The sequence below is a fragment of the Octopus sinensis genome, unplaced genomic scaffold (assembly GCF_006345805.1).
Source record: "Octopus sinensis unplaced genomic scaffold, ASM634580v1 Contig17864, whole genome shotgun sequence".
NCBI lineage: Eukaryota > Metazoa > Mollusca > Cephalopoda > Octopoda > Octopodidae > Octopus > Octopus sinensis.
In genome coordinates, this window is record NW_021835381.1 from 28,118 (window position 1) to 36,709 (window position 8,592).

Here is an 8,592-nt window from a genome sequence, read left to right on the forward strand (position 1 = left end):
CCTCCTGACGGCTAATCTTCCTGGAATCTTTCTGTTCCATTTGGAACTTTGATTTCTCTTCAATCTGGAAATATTTGTCTGTTTTTTTCACTGAAATTGTTTATAAGTTTGTGCTTTTATGAATACATATTACTTAAAATGAATTTCGACGAGTAACGATTGTAAACAAGCAGTTTTCTGTATATGAGAGAAGTGAATATGGACTGCCGTGAAAATATCCAAAAGTTGGTTTTTGTTTTTATTGATAAATCACTGAAATTGAAAGAATTGTGAAAGAAGTCAACAGAATTTCCAGTCATAAATTCTCGAAGTTGCTGTTTATCCTCCACCGAAAAAGTAAGAATTTATTAATATTATTGTCAAACCATTTATCTTCTTAGTTTTGTGTCAATTATGATGTATAGGGATAAAATATATGATTCTTAAACAAGAGACCTTTTTCTACCACTCATCTACACACACACCTTTAAAATAAGTCTATTACTTCAAATGTTAATGGTTTCTGTTAAGACTGAGCAATTTTTAAACGAGTTCTTGACTAGAATTTGGTTTGTCAACTTTTAAAATAACTTTCAGTTCTTTAGACATTCACATGATTAACAAGGCTAACGTGGGGTGGCTAGAAATAGCAGTCAAATTACTCTCAGATCCATACAAGATCATGCAATTGTTCAGTCTAGGAGCCCAATAACAAATCAACTTAGTTGTTTATGAAAGAAGTCGATATTTAGAGAGTGAAAACGTGTGTTTTTCTTTTTTTTTGCTGGAGCACCGACTTTGGTCGAGCAAATCGACCCCAGGACTTATTCTTGTAAGCCTAGTACTTATTCTATCGGTCTCTATTGCCGTAAACACAACGCACACTCACACACACACACACGTATATATATATATATATATATATATATATATATATATATATATATAAACGACGGGCTTCTTCAGTTTCCGTCTACCCAATCCACTCACAAGACTATAGTAGAAGATACTTGCCAAGGTACCATGCAGTGGGATAGAACCCGGAACCATGTGGTTCGTAAGCAAGCTACTTACCACACAGCCACTCATATATATACACATACACACGACTGGTTTTATTAATTTTCCAGGAGGGTGGACTGCTAAAAAATGCAGTGGAATCTGGATATGCTAGAAACAGCAGTCAAATCTCTATATGGAAATCTTCATGTGTATGTGTGAGTGTGCGTGTGTGCTAGTCACCCACCCCCACATTCGCTTGACAACCGATGTCGGTGTGTTTATGTCGACGAAGCTGAGCGCCTTGGCAAAAAGTGACCGATGGAATAAGTACTAGGCTTACAAGGAATAAGTCCTGGGATCGATTTGTTTCGACTAAAGGCGGTGCTCCAGCATAGCCGCAGTCAACATGTGGGAAAAAAGTCAAAACTGAAGAAGTTGGGTGGGGAAAGGCGGGGACAAAGTTTCACAATGCCGATTTTTGGCAATTTTCCGAAAACGGGGATTTTTGGCAGACAAAAAAGGAATTACAAATTAATTTATCACCAAGGAAATACGGAACTATGGCGGCTGAAAATTGGTGTCTGACTTTTCGCAAAGCATGTGGGATTGTCGTCTGAATGATTTCAATGGCGCGAGATTCAGTTTTTTATTGAAATTTTTATTGAATATTGGTCCTGCAGAGTGAAAGAAGTAAGTAAGAAATTATTATTAGACTGGAGAATGATACTCCACATCCCCATTAAGGACTTTTTCGTTTTCAATGTACTCGAGTGTTGTTGTTTATGTTATTGTTGTGAAGTGTGGTTGCATGTTCGAATGTAATTAGATAAGTTGTCAACAGACATTCTAACTGATTTGTCAGTCGAGAAGCATACAATCTCTCTATTTTTTAATTTGTTAAGGCCTTTCTAATTTTGGTGTCAAGATCACGGGTCTTATTTTTTGTTCGTTTTTGTTTATGCCTTTGGGTGTAATTAGAGAAAGCTGACAGGAGTTTGGATTTAGTAAGGGTAAACTTTGCTGTACTGGAACGAAAACAATTGCAGCATGGAAGGTGTTTATAAGCCATTTAAGAAACACACAAAAGCCGTTAGATTCACTTTAATATTTAAATTCAATTTGTCAAAATATTTTCGTTGTTTTGAGACTGCGACTTCACTGACAAAATTCCGTGCTGCATCTGAGAAAGTAACAGTTAGTTCATGATATATATGTACGTACGTATGTATGTATGTGTTTATGTATGTATATGTGTACATGTATGTGCGCATGCCTATAAGCATGTATGTATGTACTTACGTATGTGAGTATTTAGGAGAAATAGACGTGTCTGTGTGTGTACATGTGTATGTACTTGCGAACGTATGTTTATGTAATATGTGTCAGTTCAATTTGTATACTTGACTGTTACCTAGCCACTCGCTATGCAAGTACATCTCTTTCTCTCTCTTCTCTCTCTCTCTATATATATATATATATATATATAATATATATATATATATATATATAGAGAGAGAGAGAGAGAGAGAGAGAGAGAGAGAGAAGCAGATTGTAACATAGATAATATATAGACAGAAATAGATAGTCAAAAGAAGAATAGACATACCAACTACCAAACACCTAGAAAGATAGACTGCTTGATAGCTCGATAGATATATAGATAAATAGATAGATGCTTATGTTTTTTTATTGCTACTCATCACTCATTTTGTCCATTTTATGTTTCTCACCTGTACTGCTCTTTGTAAAGAATTAGCAAACTGAGCTGTTTTGCAATAAAGGCTTGAATGGATTGAGAGCTATATGATAAACTGGTGAAGGAAGCATGGATTTAAACTCTGCCTTATTAATTGCTCATTGGTGAAATAGCATAAAAGATATTGTTTATGGTTAAGATTTCTTAATTATATCAGTTTCTATATTAGTGTATGCATCTTTAGTGAAATGATGATGAACTCTCTTACAATATGACTATGTGAATTGCTGAAATTATGGTATATTGTAAATTTCATGAATATTTGAATGACAGGAAAGCTATCCTGTTTCCTAACATGCAGATTTATTTTCCCAAGTCATTTGATTAATTGGTCATGTTTGTAAAACAGGGGAATGCCTCAAATTTTAGAGGAAGTGGTTAATTGATTAAATTGATCTTATTACTTGACTTGCACTTTTTTTATCAACCATTAAAGGAAGAGAAACAAAGTTAGCCTCAACAGGATTTGAAACTAGAATATAAAGAGCTGGTAGAAATATTGGAAGGTATTTTGGCAACACTCTAACAATTGTGCCTTTCCACTATCTTAAGTTTAATAGAATAAAATCTGTGAATGAATTTTGATGAATTTCTTGTGTAGTTTTAATGAAAGTTGGTCTCACATTGCTTGCATTTATATCTTTCCTGAGACATGTAAAAGTTTCCATTTGTATAATACTTGGCTGCTTGTCACTTCAAATAAAGAGTAGTGAACTGATATTAAAGCCAAAATTTTCCTTTCGCTACTATTAGGATGTTTTTCATTTTTACTTTCAGGGTTAAAAAATGAATGATTACACTTATTGGTTTACATGCGAACTTTTGTTTATTTTATATCCTTCTATATGTTGGATATGCAAATTTCACGAAGCGGGGATAGACACAACTGTCTTCACACAACCTACTTCAGATTACTCCACTAAACACAATACTCTAATAAATAGAAACTCTGAACAATGTCAGCAACTTCCATGAACTCCCAATGACTCTCTTTGTCTCAACCAATATGCTAATTTTTTTATAAGAGTTTTGCTAGTCCATTCTTCCAATCCCATAGGGGTGCCAATGACTCTCACCACAACAGTTTATACATGTATATTTTACCAAAACAAGTATCCCCATGCGAAGCTTCACCTGTATGTAAGTACATAACTTTTTTGTTAATTTAAGTTTTCTGTTAGTTAACCACAGCTGTTTGTACATTGAACACCTGTTTCTCTGTGTATATTGAACAATTTCCATAAGATATATATGTTTGCAAATGTAAAATATGTTTGTTTCCCAATGCCATGGTTTAGGGTCTAGTTCTACTGTGGCATTTTGGGCAAGAGTCTTCGACTATAGGTAGGGATCAACAAATGCATTTTTAGTGAAAGTCGTTGATGGGAACTATATGAAGCTTATTGCATGTGTGTGTATACACCATATCAATTATGTGATGCATGTTATAGGTAACTGTTGACAAAAAGTGCAAAATACTCATTGAAAAATCAAAATAATTTAGAGTAATGTAAAGAAGGGATGTAGAATGGATAGTGAAAGGTCTGGCTTGGAAGGTGTCCCACAGTATTGCAGCCTGGGCCTATGTGTCATCTTGCTACTGCAAGAGAGTACAGACCATTGAATGTTTGTGAAATATTGGCATCTAAGATTATGAACTCTTTGGATTTACTGATTACCTTGATGTCAGTGAGATTGCCATTGTCAAACAAGAGATTTGTTACCTTAGTAAGTGTCTACCCTCCAACCATGTGTTCCTCTGAAGAGAAAAAAAAAGACTAATATTTTATCTTTAATGAAAAAAGCTTCTGTGCAGTATTCTTTCTGCTTATAAAATCTTCATATTTGGTGATTTCAATGAAAGCATTTGCAGAGATAAAAAAATTTGGGATATAATTGGGAAACATGAAGCCAGAAAATGCAATAGTAATGGCTTGTTTAGTACTGCAAATGTGTTCGATTTTTGCATATACTGGGTAACTGTCAATCTCCTAGTGTGGAGCATGCTGTATTTGAGCACCAAATATGTGGGAGTATTTATGTGATCAAGATGAAAGGCAATTAGGTCTCTCATTAATTTCTGTTTGGTGAGTTGGCCCTGAGGAAAAATCTAGGCAACAAATTGAAATTAAGGCATGAATGCATTAGAGACACTTAGAGGATCTAGATCAAATTAGAGAAGGTGAAAACATCACAAAGTTTTTGATGGAAAAAATTGTTTCATGTTGGAATGAGTGAATTTGAATGAATGTCAATAAAATCTTAGTGTGCATGAAAAGCTTGAGAGAGATTTTTGAAAAGGTCTTAATATTAATGTTTCCATTGTGTTTTGCTTCAAAAACTACATAGACATGACAGAATTAAATAGACATCCTTATAATTGTTAAAATTTATTTAAATTATTTATTAATTATTATAATGTGAATATCTAATATTTAGTAGACAGGCTCCTTGCATTTTTGAATGCAAGGACCCTAGCAGGCATGCTACTGATCTGATGAATATTCTCTTCATGATTTTCTTGCCAAGTTTCTTGCAGTAATATCAAAAGATCTGGCTTTAAGGATGCTTTCTTTTTCTTTTTAGGAAGTATCCCATCCATCATGCCTCAGAGGTGTTCAGTAGGGTTCATATCTGGTGATTGGCTTAGCTATGGAAGCTTTTTAATGCCATTCTCTTCCAACCAATCCTGGGTCTTTTAGTTGTGCAAGAAAGCCCTATCTTCCATAAATCATCATCATCATCATCATTTAGCGTCCGCTTTCCATGCTAGCATGGGTTGGACGGGTCAACTGGGGTCTGTGAAGCTGGAAGGCTTCGTCAGGCCCAGTCAGATCTGGCAGTGTTTCTACGGCTGGATGCCTTCCTAACGCCAACCACTCTGCGAGTGTAGTGGGTGTTTTTTACGTGCCACCTGCACAGGTACCAGACAGAGCTGGCGAACGGCCATGAACGGATGGTGCTTTTACGTGTCACCGGCACGGGGCCAGGCGATGCTGGCAACGGACACGAACGGATGGTGCTTTTACGTGCCACCGACACGGGGCCAGACAGAGCTGGCAAACGGCCACGAACGGACGGTGCTTTTACGTGTCACCGGCACGGGGGCCAGCCGAGGCTGACAACGAACACGAACGGATGGTGCTTTTACGTGCCACCAACATGGGGCCAGACAGAGCTGGCAAACGGCCACGAACGGACGGTGCTTTTACGTGTCACCGGCACGGGGGTCAGCCGAGGCTGGCAACGGACGCGAACGGATGGTGCTTTTACGTGCCACCGACACGGTTGCCAGACAGAGCTGGCGAACGGCCACGAACGGACGGTGCTTTTACGTGTCACCGGCACGGGGGCCAGCTGAGGCTGGCAACGGACACGAACGGATGGTGCTTTTACGTGCCACCGACACGGGGGCCAGGCAGAGCTGGCAAACGGCCACGAGCGAATGGTGCTTTTACGTATCACCGGCACAGGTGCCAGACGAGGCTGACAGCGGACACGAACGGATGGGTCACTTAACCCCTGCTTTCTGATATATGATTTGATTTTGATTGTTCTCACTGGTCTTGCCGGGTCTTCTGACGCACAGCATACTTCCATAGGTCTCGGTCTCTGGTCATTTCCTTGGTGAGACCTAGAGTTCGAAGGTGGTGCTTCACCACCTCGACCCAGGTTTTCCTGGGTCTACCTCTTCCACAGGTCCCCTCAACTGCCAGGGTGTGGCACTTTTTCACACACCTATCTTCATCCATTCTCGCCACATGACCATACCAGTGCAATCGTCTCTCTTGCACACAACATCTGATGCCTCTTAGGTCCAACTTTTCTCTCAAGGTACTTACACTCTGTCGACTATGAACACTGACATTACACATCCAACGGAGCATACTAGCTTCATTTCTCGCGAGCTTACGCATGTCCTCAGCAGTCACGGCCCATGTTTCACTGCCATGTAGCATGGCTGTTCGTACACATGCATCATACAGTCTGCCTTTTACTCTGAGCGAGAGGCCTTTAGTCACCAACAGAGGTAAGAGCTCCCTAAACTTTGCCCAGGCTATTCTTACTCTAGCCGTTACACTTTCAGCACACCCACCCCCACTACTGACTTGGTCACCAAGATAACGGAAGCTATCAACTACTTCTAGTTTTTCCCCCTGGAAAGTGACGGAAGTTGTTTTCTGCAGATTTTCAGAGGTTAATGCTCCCGAGCATCTACCACATACAAAAACCATCTTCCTAGTTAGCCTTCCTATGACATTGCTGCACCTCTTATGTGTCCATAGCTTACACTTGGTGCATCTTATAGAGTTTCTACCTACACCTTTTCTACAGATCGAGCAGGGCCATCTACCTGAAGGCGTTTGTGATTTGTCTACCTTCCTACTTATTATGACTTTGGTTTTAGCTAGGTTGACTCTAAGGCCCTTCGATTCTAAACCATGCTTCCACACCTGAAACTTCTTCTCCAGTTCTGATAATGATTCAGCAATTAGAGCAAGGTCATCAGCATAGAGGAGCTCCCAGGGGCATCCTGTCTTGAATTCCTCCGTTATTGCCTGGAGGACTATGATAAATAGGAGGGGGCTGAGGACTGAGCCTTGGTGGACCCCAACCTCTACCCGGAATTCTTCACTGTACTCATTGCCAACCCTCACCTTACTAGCAGCGTCCTGTACATGGCTTGCACAGCTCTCACTAACCATTCATCTATTCCTAGTTTCCTCATTGACCACCATATGAGGGATCGGGGGACCCTGTCGAAGGCTTTCTCCATGTCAACAAAAGCCAGGTACAGGGGCTTATCTTTGGCTAGGTATTTCTCCTGCAGCTGCCTTACCAGGAATATAGCATCAGTGGTACTTTTCCCTGGCACGAACCCAAACTGCATCTCATCTAAACTAACTCTCTCTCTAATTAGTTGGCTTATGACCCTCTCTGTAACCTTCATCACCTGATCCAACAGCTTGATACCCCTGTAATTATTTGTATCTAGGGCATCACCTTTACCTTTGTAGCAGTTGACTATTATGCTGCTACACCAGTCATAGGGTATGACTCCTTCATGTATCACCTGATTAACTATACAGGTGACTAGGCTATAGCCGACACTACCAGATATTTTGAGCATCTCTGCAGTGATACCTGATGGGCCTGGGGCTTTCCCTGTCTTCGTGCTTCTAATTGCTTTAGCTACCAAGGAACTATCAACCCTGATAGCTGGTCCCTCTGTTGGTTCAATGTTCGGCAGACTCTCTTTATCCCATTCATTTTCTTTATTCAGCAACCTTTCATAGTGGCATCGCCAAGCCTCTCTCTTTGCATCCTCGTTTAGCGCAAGTGAACCATCTTCCATGCGAACACACTTCTCTCCCACCACATCACAATTCTCTCTCACACACAACGCGAAACACCTCCAGTCTTTGGTCCTCACGGCGCAGAACATTGGCAAATTTTTTCTTATCTGCTTCCCCTCTGGCTAGATAGACCTGTCTCCTAGCTTCCCTTTTAGCAGTCTGATACAATTCCCTGCTACCACTATTCTTCCAGTGCTTCCAAGTCTGTCTCTTTTCTCTAATAGCCCTGTCTACGACACTGTTCCACCACCACATTACCTTGGGACGAGAGGGGACCTTGCACCAGCCACAGATCTGGTCAGTGGCTCTCAGCAGGTTGTCCCTTAGAAACGTCCAGTTGCCCTCTACCCCATGTGATACTCTATCCCCTTCTACTTCATCAAAGGCTTCAAGTAACATGTCTCTAAATCTCTGTCCATTCACAGGATCCTTAAGCTTCCAGATCCTTCTTCTCCATGTTGGTCGTCTTCTGGTTGTCCTCCTACTCCTGATCCTAAA

General features: G+C 40.1%; 1 long non-coding RNA gene across 1 annotated transcript; it reads left to right on the plus strand.

The window, feature by feature from the left end:
* Positions 1-284: 284 nt before the first annotated feature.
* LOC118761838 lies at positions 285-5,463 on the plus strand. Its single transcript, XR_004997676.1, has 3 exons — positions 285-336; positions 3,515-3,877; positions 5,324-5,463. It is a non-coding gene; the product is annotated as an uncharacterized LOC118761838 (long non-coding RNA).
* Positions 5,464-8,592: the final 3,129 nt, after the last annotated feature.